This window comes from Leuciscus leuciscus (assembly GCF_965113295.1).
Source record: "Leuciscus leuciscus genome assembly, chromosome: 2".
Taxonomy (NCBI): domain Eukaryota; kingdom Metazoa; phylum Chordata; class Actinopteri; order Cypriniformes; family Leuciscidae; genus Leuciscus; species Leuciscus leuciscus.
The window spans coordinates 34,864,999-34,878,462 of NC_138726.1; the positions used below are offsets into that span (position 1 = coordinate 34,864,999).

Here is a 13,464-nt window from a genome sequence, read left to right on the forward strand (position 1 = left end):
CAGTGTTTCCATGACGTCTGGAAACAGGTGACACACTGACCGTACCTGACTCATGATGTCGTGACCGTAGCTGCTAGCTGGTATCATACTTACGTAGTTTGCAAAGCAGTCCAGTGTAAGAAGAGCCAGCGGTACTATGACAACAGCTAGAGCAGGACTGATGAATGAACATTCAAGCATGAAATGAGAAGAACAATTTACAGAGACAGAAGGAAAAAGTGGATGAAATAAAGAAGACAGACAAACAAGAGAAATTTTGTGTATTCACAAAAGATCTCATCAACAAGTGCTCAGGAGAGATGAACACATAAATAAAGAACGTAACAGGGTGTAAAAAGGAATCAAGATGGCACATGGATGGCCGCCTCGGTATGGGGAGCTCTCTAATTCTTCTGCTATTTTTGTTTGTTTGTTCTGTTTACCAGAGGCAAACTACTGAACATTAGACAAAAAATGTCTGGTTTTTGATTATTCAGATGTTTTGCTGGACATAGTCGGAGTCCTGCAAGTCCCCAAAAATGTATCACGGTTTCCACAAAAATATTAAGCCGCACAATTGTTGAGTAATGACTGCTGATATGCTAATATATTACATTTTAAATATGTAATAATACAAAATAGTTATTTTAAAACTTTACTAATATTTAATAATATACTATCGAACAATATTAGACACTGTACAGTAGTGAGAAATTGTGGGGTAAAGTGTGCTAAATTATCCAAAATAATGTGCAAAGTTATGTAAAATATTTTCTACATTTCTTGACAGGTTTGTGCTATTAACCCATGCAGTCCATGGACATTTTAATAAATTTCAATGTTTATTTTTAATTGCATTTTTGCTAACTTCTGTATGATAAACCATTTTGGTACTGTACTTGGTCATTTGGTCAAAATCAGTTGAGAACCACTTTTCTAATGCAATAAACTGATTATACTGTTATGGTCAAATGGTAGGGCTAAACATTGCATCACTTGTTTAAAAATAGACTATCAATCTGTGGAGGGAAATAACATACTCCTCTGTTCTGCCTCCTCTGATTTATGCATCTTTTAGCCGGGTTGCAATGTGTGCACAACAGTGAGTCAGTCTGTTAGTCATCACCACAGCTTTTTTTAGGGTAAAACATTTTTCTGGAAGGTTCTTGTTTTAGACAAGCACTCTTATTTATCTGAGAACAATATGAAACTGCTACAAATGCCGTTTCATAAAGGGATGAACATTTGTGTATTTGCATGTAGGGGGTGCTGTGACAAGATGAGTGAGAAAAGAAAACAATATTGTACATAGAGAAAAGAGAGAGACATAGAGAATGAGTAATAGAGACAGCTCTGTACATGCCCTAAGCCAGATACTTGGAATATTGTAACGTTTAAACAACATTATCCTGCGACCTAGACACAGTTTAATTTTAGTTCATCGAAACATGTATTCCCACAGGGTATTGCACAGTGACCTGAGATTTTCTGGATTTCTGTTAGGGGCCTGGAGATATTTGCACATAATCACATTCATACATAGATGCGATAGAAAACTGCTATTATCATTTACGCCCCTCTCTTCTGTTTGCCTCCTGACTCTTTTTCACAAAGTGTAGCTTTATAAATCGAAAACATTCTGTTTTTACAGTGTTTTTGAGCAAATAATTGCAGCCTTGGTGAACATAAAATCTTAGCAACCCCAAAATGTTGGATGGTAATGAGAATCATCATAAAAATATAATGAGAAAGAAAATAGCAGAAAACATACAATAATGAGAAACTGTGGGGTAAAATGTGTTCAATTGTCCTAAATAATGTCATCATGTACAAAATTCTAGGATTGCTATATTACGGTTAATAGGTTTTATACATTATATAAACATTCAATGGGTCCTCTTTGCCCAGCAATAGTTATCAGGGTTAAAAGATTTGTTTTGCCCTCTGGAAACGAAGCAGAGTAGAATTCAATGCAATTCAGAAAATGTTATTATAAATGATAATTGTTATTAAGAAATTGAATCCTTGCAAATCCATGAAGTTTGTTTCATATTGGTTGTATGAATGCTGAGTTTAAGAGCTATGCACATAGTTTAAGGGCGGTAGAATTAGTGTAACCATATTTAGTGTGCATTAGAGTGACACTGAGCTGTTTGCCACCGGTGCCTACTGTGACTGTGTGGAAACACTTATCGGGTCTAATTCATCCACAGCACAGCACAACGTAAGGATCAACAGATGACAGACAAATGTGGGATCATCAACTGTTTCAGATTTACAATTTGGTGTACATGTTCATGTGTTTGCTTGTTGTGTATAATTCAGCAAAACATACAGAATACAGCGAGATTCCTGCGCTCATTTGTTGTGTTTTGATTAGGGCTGGGAATCACAGGGTACCTCACGATACGATACGATACGATACGATACACGATACATGGCTCACGATACCGATAATATCACGACACAGCAATTCTGCGATAATCATTATATTGCTAGACAGTCCTATGATACATCACGATATCTGTCTAACTATGAAAACAAAATGCCTGTGAAAAGGTTAAGTGCAGTTTTTCTCTCTTTATTCAAGTTCAAACTATTAGATAACAGCACAGAAAGTTTTTCAGTCTGTATATTAAATTGAACATTTTAAGTAAATTAAACATTTTCAATGAGATCAGGATTATGGCGTTGCATGTTTGTGGTATTACCCATGCACTTTACTTTTACAAGGCAGTTCTCGGATATCGCGTACTCTTTGTCGATTTTGTTTGTCCCATCAATGGTAAAAAATAAAAAAAACGAACTGGGTCCAGACTTTGGACTTAAGTGGCTGGGGCATCTGTTATTTTACTTTCTCTGCTGTCTGCCATCCCATTAAAAAACTATTTTTCTTATGCTAGTTAATTTACATTCACGTTTCCCTCATTCATGTGTTGAGCGCCACCTCGAGGAGCCATGAAGTAGCAACGCTGGGAACAGGGAAATCTGTTTAGAGCGCCTTATTTTACTAACTAAAATATCGATATATGATGCCAGCGTATCAATCCTCGTATCGCAAGGAAAATCTATATTTTGTCCCACCCCTAGTTTTGATTTAATTAAAATGGGGAAAATGCATTTGACAGAAAAAGCATGTTTGCTAAAATGTCACCACATATTTTTTTTAAGATCTACAAAGTGTGTATATACCTGTTGTCCAATACTATGTTAAATCATGGTGTACAGTGTGGTTTTGTGTTCAGCACATATATCATTGTGTGAGTTTAATTATTGTGTTCTGTGTTTATGTGTGTTTGATCAGTATGATAATGTGAATGTAATCATCAGCAGGACAGAGCCAGATCAGACTCAGAGGTCACAGAATGTGCTGTGAGGGGATGACCTTTTCATTTGTGTGTGGATGCGTGTGATCCTGACATTTTCCTATGACGCCTGTGAGAAAGATGCAGTTTGATAAACACACTCACCAGCTGAAGCGGATCTCAATGAATCTCACATAAACAACATGGAATATTCTAATGTGACTTTGTCAGTGGAGGGGGTTAGAGACAAGTGACTCATCTAAAAGACCTCGGGAACTGAAATATCATACCTTAAAAACACTAGGTTTATGCTCTTATAAATAAGTTATCAAGTGACAAACATGACAAAATATATTAAAATAATTTAACAATTATGTTTTATATATTTTAATTAAGATATTTGTATGTATTAAAAACATAGTTTTGATTTTATGTTAAATTTAAAACAATATATTGTTTTTAATAAATATACACATTACACACACATAAAAATGGCATTATAGTAAATTATTGTTATACGTATATATGAATGGCATACATATACTTTGCCATCACAAGAATAATTTACATTTTTAAATATATAAAACTAGAAAACAGTTATTTTAAATTGTAATCATATTTAACATCAATATTACTGGTTTTACTTTATTTTTGATCAAATAAATGTTGCCCTGGTGAGCATTAGAGACTTTTTTCAAAAATATTTTTAAAAGAAATCATAGTTATTCCACTTTTCCATATAGCTGTATATGTGTGTGGGGACCCTGTGAATCGGAACACAGCTAAATGGAAAAGTGTGAGCCTCAGTTTTTGAACAAAAAGTGTGTGTTATGTTCAGAGTCTTATGTGTGTGTGCTTTCCGCTGGAGTGAATTCCCTCTTCTGTCCAAATTCTTCATTGTCTAAGATGCACACCTTACATACCCTCTCCTTCTCTCGCTCTCGCTCTCTCTCTCTGTATCTTTTACTCTCTGAGGTTTACTTGTTATTTCGGTCAGAAGCCAAAATGAGACGCTTTAGGCAGAAACCCCAGCAGCAGCCAGCAATAAGACGTATATTTATATCAATCCATGGGGTCAGTGTGTCTGCCTGTCTGAAAGAAAAAGAGAAGGGTGTGTCTACTCTCTGCTCCCACAGTCCTGTTCAACAGCAGCACTACCATACACTCTTCTGAGGGTGGAGAACTGTGCACACGGCCGCACGGTTCTGATGTGGTGTGTGTGTGTTTGGGGGAGTGGGATAATAGCAGAAGACTGGGGGGGCTGGTCTGTATGAGGAGGCTGAAACCCCCACTGAAGCAGCACTGCACACTGACCCAGAAACAGTCTACTTCACTCTGAGCTCTGTCATTTTCCTAAGTGATTCACAAACCACAATGTCCACCAAACCATGAGAATAATCCTTAAAATAATAAAGCTATGGCTCCCTTTTTAATCAAGGCATTGTGTTCCATTCCTCTTTTAGTTCAGTGATAGTTTTTTTCCTTCATTTCACAGCATGATGAAAGTGGTGTCTGGATTTCGGTAACTTAAATTAGGTTTCTGTCTAGTTTTACTGGACATTTTACTGTAATATAACCGAATTGAACTGTTATTAAATCATATTTGAATCTCTTCCAAAAATGCCCGCACAAAATCACGGGTCGTCTGCTTAAAAAACTGAGTCTATGTAAACATGTACACACTCACAAATTAACTGAATCAAACTGATTAGAATTGATATCATTATAATAATTAAGTGTTTTGAAAGAGTTACTTGAGACAATTAAATTTGTTGCCATGACAAAGCCAACATACCGTTATTATCCAAACTTCAAATCTCTAATTATATATTCAAAACTACATAAGCCCTTAATTACTTTCAACCTCAATAGCCTTTCGCAAAAATGTAACATCTTAGTTTTATACCTCTTTTCCCTGCACACCAATCGGTCCACACAATGTTCAGCAGCTAACAATGCTATTTAATCTCCCTGAAGCATTCGATTACATGTGTAACATTGCAATGTGCTTTGAGGAAGCACTATGATCTATTATGACAAACTCCTCTGCGTATGGTGTGTGAGGTCTGGAGATTTTTATTTGAAGTCTGGTCTTGTCTGATCTGGTTTCTTCATCAGTGTGCTGCAAACAAATGTAGATGAACTCAGCACGAGTCTGGGCAACATTTAGGAACAGATGGAGAGATGACTAGTAATAAAGCTATCAGCTCTCTTTACACTCACACACCACACAGATGTACCTGACTATTCTGCAATGTTATGATTCAGACTTTCCCTCTTCTTTTCAGAAGACCGTATATGCTACAGTGCCATTTTTGTGAGGGTGTGCATGATTACTCCCAGATAGCAAGACGAACATAACTCACAAAGTGTGCCTGTTAAATCCACAACATTAACACAAACGCACATACATCTACACACACAATCTATACCAGTTGCCCCTGTTGTATATTAGCACACACTGACATAACCCAGTGTGTCACCCCTGTAAAATGAGTCAGAAATGACTCCCACAAGAGGGATCCCTGGCCTCACAGCATCTTCCTCAGGGATGCCTGAGGTCTGCCCAAGTCATCAGGACTGTCTCGCTGCTCTTATTATGGTCATTTTATTCAGAAATCGAAAGGACTGGAAAAGATTAAATATTTTTGAACAGTCGAAATAGAACAAAGTGATAATTTGTATCTAATGCAGAATACATAAAAAACGTTAAGTGGTAATCTAACACACACAGACACCTAGACATGCACATGCAAGCATTAATGAAAAACATCCAGAAATGCACAGAAAGAAAGAAAGAAAGAAAGAAAGAAAGAAAGAAAGAAAGAAAGAAAGAAAGAAAGAAAGAAAGAAAGAAAGAAAGAAAGAAAGAAAGAAAAGAAAGAACTGATAAACTGAATGTTTAGAAGCAATTTGTTCTAGCAGAAACATGCACAAGTGATGTGTCAGTTTCCATGTGAAGAATTAGAATGATTTCATATTCTGGGTTTTCTGTGTGTGTGTCTGATTGTTATCCAAAAACCACTTCACAGCAGCCTTTCCCATTTGAATTTCAAACATACAGCTTGTAAAGAGTTTTAGCTATTGGGATTTATATTCATTAAGTCTGCTGCAAACATTAAGGATGAAATATGAGTAATTTAATTGTGCCCTAAAATTCACACAATTCACAGTGGAAAATCTCTGGGGAATTGCTGGCATTGGTAAGAATCCTGCCGGCTACAGTTTTAAAATGTTCTGCTAATTCGTGCATTGGCATAGCAGAGTTTCTGTACTGTTCCTATTTTAGTGTAATAATCCACAGGTTAGACTCCCTTATATAATTCTTAGATCAAGTAAATAATTGGTGAAAAATGTTTTTGGTGAAAATATAGCCAAATATATACCTCATTGTTGTAGTGTTTCTATTCTGAAGCCGTTTTTATTCATTAAATAGTAAGCACTTTAAACTCTTCGTATGTTTCTTAAAGAAAACGTGATGAAGCAAACAATCATTGGCAATTTAAATAAATGTAACGATTTGTACAGAATTCTTAACCAAACTTGCATTACATTTTATGTTTAAGGAATACATTTAATTAGAAATATTAAGTGGATGAATTCAACTCCAAAAAGCTGTTTCCTTATTATTTTACAGCGTAGCTCATCACCATTGATTGTTTTTCTTTTTTTGTACTTTCCTGTTACAGTTTTAGTTCTTGTCCTGCAATCATGACAAAATACACTACAAACCATACTTCAACTAAAAAGAAAATGAGTAACAAAAAAAGAGAAACAAAGCAAGCAAGCAGGCAGACAGTGATTACAGGGTATATAAGAGACAGAAACATACAGTATGCAAAAAAGGGCCATGTGGTAGGCAAGATGGAAGGAAACCATCTCTTTTCCTAATTCTATCTCTCCTTTTCTCTGTGTGTGTAAGGTCAGAGGGTTTGGGTCAGTGAATGGAGTTCAGAGTGAAGGATGTGGTCATCCTGATGAGAGGTTTAAGGCAGCAGTGATACTGTGGTTCAGCTAGTATCTTCAGCATAGATGTCAGATCACAGCACTCTCAGCAGCTGAACGCAGCTTTGCTTACTCTGTGCCACTCAAATTAACACCACACATATCTCTCTCACTACTGCAGTCTAGTTAGAGGAAAATATGTTTCTGCTCATTACGTCGTGATGCTGTTTCTGGGTCCAAGCCTAAGTGAGAATACTATCTCAACAGCCCTTTATGAGCACTAAGCTTTTAAAAAAACTCACAGTTTACACTACAGTCTCCAGGCTCATGGAGTCATGGACACCAATATCTTAAAGATTCTGGAAAGATAATTCACTGTCTGGCCAACTGAGATTTCGCTATGGAGATAAAGGTTAGGATCATGATTTTTTTGGTAGTACTACAGCTGATACGGTTAGATTCTGTTATTCTGTCTTTTATTTAGAAATTATGTCCTGTTTCCTTTTGTTCCTGTTTCCCCGCTCTGTTTGGTTTCAGTTTCCTTAATTACTGATTATGTCCTCATTTGTTTCTATGGTTACTTAAGTTTATCACCTGTGTCTCTTTATGCTTGCCATTTTCTCCCTGTTCAATTCAATACCTCGTCGGTTCTCGTCTATGTTGATTTGGTGGTTTATCTATGCTTATTACTCCTGTGATCTCCTGTGTGTTCCTAGTCTGTTATTTAATAAAGTGTGTTTTGTTTTGTACTTTCCTTCGTTGTGTGCTCATTACAGCCAATCGTGACAACAACAGCATACTGTGTGTATATACACCTTTTGCTTCTAGGATCTGATAGAGCATTCAGGTCTAGACTCTGGAAATGATGACATGTCACGTCAGAAATCAGAATAGAAAAGAATATGTTTTGCCACACAGACGGTGACATTAAATTTGTATAGGGTACACAACCATTTAAAAGTCTGGATTTATCTGATAAATAATATTTTGAATTATTTGAATAATAATATGTTTAAGGGATACACCACCGTTTTTTTCATATTAAACTATGTTATTCCCTTGACTCAGACGAGTTGATACATACCTCTCTCATCTCAGTGCGTGCACTTAATCGCTCTGGCGCGCGGTGACACTTTGATAGCACTCAGCTTAGCCCAGTTTATTCAATGGTATCTAACAGCAATGAATTTAGAAGTGACCAAACACATCAAAATTTTTCCTATTTAAAAACAGTTACACGAGTAGTTATACGACCAAGTATGGTGACACAAAATAAAACGTGGCGCTTTTCTAAGCGGGTTAAAAAGGATAACTATAATGTATGGCGGAATAGCACTTTTGGGAGTACTTCGACTCGGCGCAGTAAAAAGTCACGCCTGATCCTTTTCCTCTCACTTCTGTCAATAGTGGGAAGAGGATCAGGCGTGACTTTTTACAGCGATATGAAAAAACGGTGGAGTATCCCTTTAAGAAATTTAAATACAGTTAAAACTGTAATATTGTGAAAATTATCATTTGAAATAACTGTTGTCTATATGTTTTAAAATGTAATTTATTCCTTTGATGTCAAAGCTGAATTTTCAGCATCATTACTACAGTCTTACGTGTCACATGATTCTTCAGAAATCATTCTTATATGCCGATTTGCTGCTCAAGAAACATTTCTTATTCAATAGAAAAGTGTTTATTTGAAATAGAAATATTTTGTAACATTATAAACATGTATAAACTGTAACTTTTGATCAATTTTATGCATCCTTGCTGAATAAAAGCATTAAAAAGTTAAAGAGTTAAAAAACCCTAAACTTTTGAACGGTAGAGTATATTATACTGCACAGTGTGATACAAAACACTTTATACAATGCAGTACACAAACCGATATAGTCAGATTATAAATAGATGCACTATAACAGCTGTTGGAAAGACTGATCTTTATTGATAAGGGGTTTTAGTATGTTGTTTGTTATGGTGTCTGCGTTGATATTCGTCAACTGTATAATGCCTGTGTTAAATACATTGTTTGGGAATAAGATGCTAAGCACCTTATCATGCGTCCTTTCATTAACACTGAGAGCCTCCTTTGCTCTTTAGTTTATGTAAACACATGTTGACAAAAAGAATGTCTGACTCAGTTTCTGGCAGCATGGGACTTCCTGATAAATGGAGTCTTGTTTAGATCAGTCACCTCGGATTAGTATGGAGGTGCAGTGTAAAATCCAATATTATACTCTATCAATGTCTTTCACAAAGATCACAGACGCAACAGCCAATCACAATCAGCCAGAGAGGAAACATGAGGTCTAATGACACAAGAGCTGAAGAGGATGAGTCACTGACTGCCAGCTGATGTTTCATTGTGTTAGATGAAATAAGAAAGCTAGAGGCTGCTGAGGATTCTGATGGCTGCCCTCGTGCACTGCTGTGCAATGGATAGTATAGGGTCGAGAAGGGTCGAGTGAGTCCCCATGAAATCAAAATTGAAAATGATTTTTTATGGAATATTGCAGTATTTATTATAAATGATTCATCCGTGCACATCATTATTTATTTTTAATTCATGTGCTCTCATAATTGTTCATTAAAATAATTACCCCTCCCTCTTGCAACGACATCAGCTGAGTCCGAAATCACATATGTACTTCACAGATATAGTAGGCGAAAAACTATGTGACAAAAGTATGTCTGAATTCACAGTAGGCCCACTCATAAACACATTCACACACTGACTGAGTAGACACATACTGTTTTTCGCCTACTATATAGTAGGGAAGTTTGCAATTTCGGATGCAGCCATCTCTTCTCTGATTATGTGTTTAATGGTGCGAGGGCGGGACAACCTGTCACTCACATGAGATCACAGCAGCAAACCACAACCATCCAATCAATTCCCAATGGACAAAATCAAGGCCCACCCTACATTTTTTCTGGTTCGAAAAGCCAGATATACGTAACATTAGGGAAGAAAAGATTGTGTATTCCCAGATACATGAGCGCTTTGGTAAGAAAGTGTCGTTTATGCATTTCTTTGTAATGTAAAGGCAATGAATCAGTATGCATAGCATATCCAGGAATAGTAAAAAAAAACTACTTTCACTGACCTCACTCCTGGAAATGTGTGGATTATATAAGATCAATACACAGCCAGCCTCAACTCATCCTGCCTCCAAATAAAGAGTGCTAGGAAAAGAAACAGAGGAACATCAGAGAAGAGCTCTGTAATTAAACACACACATGGAAAGCAATGATACAATTACATTCATTAGAACATCAGTAGCTGGTTTGCCATTATTTTCAGCTTTTTGTTTACATTTTCAACCACAACAGAAGATATTTTTCTTTGGTAAAATGCTCTTCTCTCATCTCTCATATTACTTTCAACTGCTTCAGCATGTTATGTTCGCACTGTCTCGACAGTGATGTCACTCTTCTGCTCTGTATTTCATTATTAAATGGATGTAAAAATGTTGAGGTTCGTACTTCCTGTTCTTTTTGTGCCGAGTGATAATTCAAAGCGAACTGCGATGACTCAGTGGTGCTGATGACGAAGAGTGTGGACCAGTTTAGGAGGCAAAGGCCTAGAAAAGAAAACGGTGCTGAGAGAGCAGGATTGATCGCTCACAAACACAGCGCTCTGTCTCCCCCTGCCGTTCACTTCTCATAACTCATGCCACTAGAAAACTGGTCGCATTTTTGGTAGTTACTGACATCAAATAAAGAAAAATAATTGTAGTAAGTAAAAATAGTGTGTATTCACCAATCTCTCTTTATACAAAATAACACTATACACAACAAAATCACAGAAGAACCTATAGCACATAGATTATATTGCACAGTGATTGAAAAGAAATGTGCAATGAAAATGGTTTATATCGAACATAACATATTATTTAATGCATAGCACTGCATCAAGAGCACTTGAACAAGACTCCAGCTACATCACACGAAACCCAAAATATATGCCTATGTCATATCACATGCAATACTACTAGATCGAAATAAAATGCTTTTAAAATTAATTGTTAAAACATTTGTTTATAGCATTTTGAACTGGAACGTTGAGTTTTAAATGTGTCTAAGAAGCTCTGACGGCGGGATATAATATGTTTACTGAAATTATCATGGATAAAACATAAAAACTTCCTTAAAATACAGTTATTTCTGTGAATACGTGGACAGCAAATTTCTTCTCTGTTATACTAACAATATATCTGGCCCACACTGGATGCACATTATTGTAACTTCACTCAACATGAGTTTCACTGAGTTTACATCCGGGACTTTTCCCTAGGCAATGGGGGGCGCACTACAACCGTTCCTTAGGCAAAGTGAAATAAATTCGCCGCACCGTTACATAAACTAGTTCTCTTCTTCTAAGTGTTATTTCGTGCTCGGTAATACTTCTTTCGCCCCGGTTCGCGACAATATTAAATTAATATCCAATGATATCCATAATGTGTAATGTTGGGCGAGTTATTTTGGGCGTTACACGGCATGGTTTTGCTGTCCCATTATCTCTCTTCTGCGCGCATTGATACAACGAGCGCACAAGCTGGGGGTGAATGGGATGGAAGAAGAGTTCTTGTTTTGTATATCAGTTTCTGTCTTTTTATGTATTTTTGGTTAAAAATCAAGCGAACAAAGCGAAGATTCCTTCTGTTACACTGTACAAAACTTTAGGGCGCAAAAGGGAGCGAATTTATCCGTGGGATAAGGTTTTAGTGGTGAAATGCCCGGCTGTTTGTAGATATATATTTAAATAATTGGTGAGTGTGTGTGTAAGTGTATGAAGATCGGTGTTTGACTGCTGGAGGAGTGAGTACAAGGGTAAGTGCACCTCGGTTTTTTCATCTTCATCTTGTGAACTTTTGGGAACGGTGTCTTGCAACTCTTTTAGCGTTCTTTATTTGATTCTGCTGGTAGTGATTTGAGTGGATGTGAAAGCGCAGAGGCAGCGCAGGGGGGTTTTGTTCATTTCTCTTTATTGTAGGAGTTGCAGGAGAGAGAGAGAGAGCGAGAGAGTGCAGCTGCAGTCAACGAAACGTTATAACTTACAACCGTTACACGATAACGCATCGAATGGCACCCAAACACCCTTTAAACGACACTTGCTCAACAGAACTGGAATAATATGGTTGAAAATGTGATTCCAGCGCGTGCCGTAGTTTTCACAGCATGCCGTGAAACAGTCATGGGATGCCATTATAAATGCACTTTGCGCTTACATTTACATTCATTAGAGCAAGGGACGAAATATCGAGCCATAAACAGGATAAAGTGTGTATCGGTACTCTTGATGTGTTGAGCTACTATTATTGTTAAGAGCCGCTAGGGCGACAAGACGTGTGATCATGAAAGATTTTTTTCCAGTTCGTGTTCTCGGCACCACGCCTTGACATATCTGCACAAACGCGAGCTCGCTTTCATGAAGTCTCCCAAAATCTGTTCTGTGGTTAGGTGGAGGAAAGTTGTAGGCCCTTGTGTTGTGAGTTTGATGTGTGATTGTGTGAGTATATAAAGTGATGGCGCTGTTTCCGGTGTGGATGCGTTGGAACGCTAATGATGATGATGATGATGACCTTTCTCAAGCTTTCAGATGGCGCTCGGTCCGCTTTAACGACTGGACCGTCATGAGCTCTTTTCGCAGTCTCTCAATGTGTATTTTTTTTTTTTTTTAATTAGTGCTGTTTTGGTTATTAGATTTAGTACTATACTATAGCCGTCAAACAGTATGGTTGTTCCTCATCAAAAAAAATCACACCCTGTTTTTTGATAATTTTTTTAGCTTAAGATTGCTACATGTAGGCCTACGAAGTTATAAAATAATAGGCCTACAGGTTTTTCTTCTCTTCAGCTTTGTCATGTTTTATTAATGTGCGGCTGTGCTCTTCCATTATCAACTATGTTGACTGTACAGCCATTTTTATGTTTGTTCTTCCTCTTAACTCCACCTGCTTTTTTCTTGCAATGGGTCACCAAATTCATCCAGTTAGACATTTCTTCATTTAATGTGCAATACATTAATTAATTTATATTTTTCAATAAATCAGGACTTCAATAATGTAGTTTCATTATTTTCTAATAAATATTGCTTTTATTTTCAGTTCTACACACACAGTTGTATATTGTATAAAAGATAAGTGTTTACCTCCTGTTTAGTGATTTTCTCACTGCATGCTGTCGTCATGTTACTTTCACATAAAGATGGTGAGTGGATGCCAGTTGCCAGTGAGAGTTT

At 36.9% G+C, this 13,464-nt stretch overlaps 1 protein-coding gene and 1 long non-coding RNA gene across 7 annotated transcripts in view; both read left to right on the top strand.

Annotated features, from left to right (window-relative positions):
* The window catches only part of LOC309492753, a 149,548-nt gene that overhangs the window by 97,270 nt on the left and 38,814 nt on the right, over positions 1–13,464 (top strand). The window lies entirely within an intron of this gene.
* The window catches only part of phf21aa (PHD finger protein 21Aa), a 33,762-nt gene continuing 32,074 nt past the window's right edge, over positions 11,777–13,464 (top strand). For all 6 annotated transcript variants that reach the window (XR_014203685.1, XR_014203686.1, XM_082161760.1 and 3 more), the window contains exon 1: positions 11,777–12,053. The gene's annotated coding sequence lies outside the window, so the exon portion shown is untranslated. The remainder of the gene's footprint in view (positions 12,054–13,464) is intronic.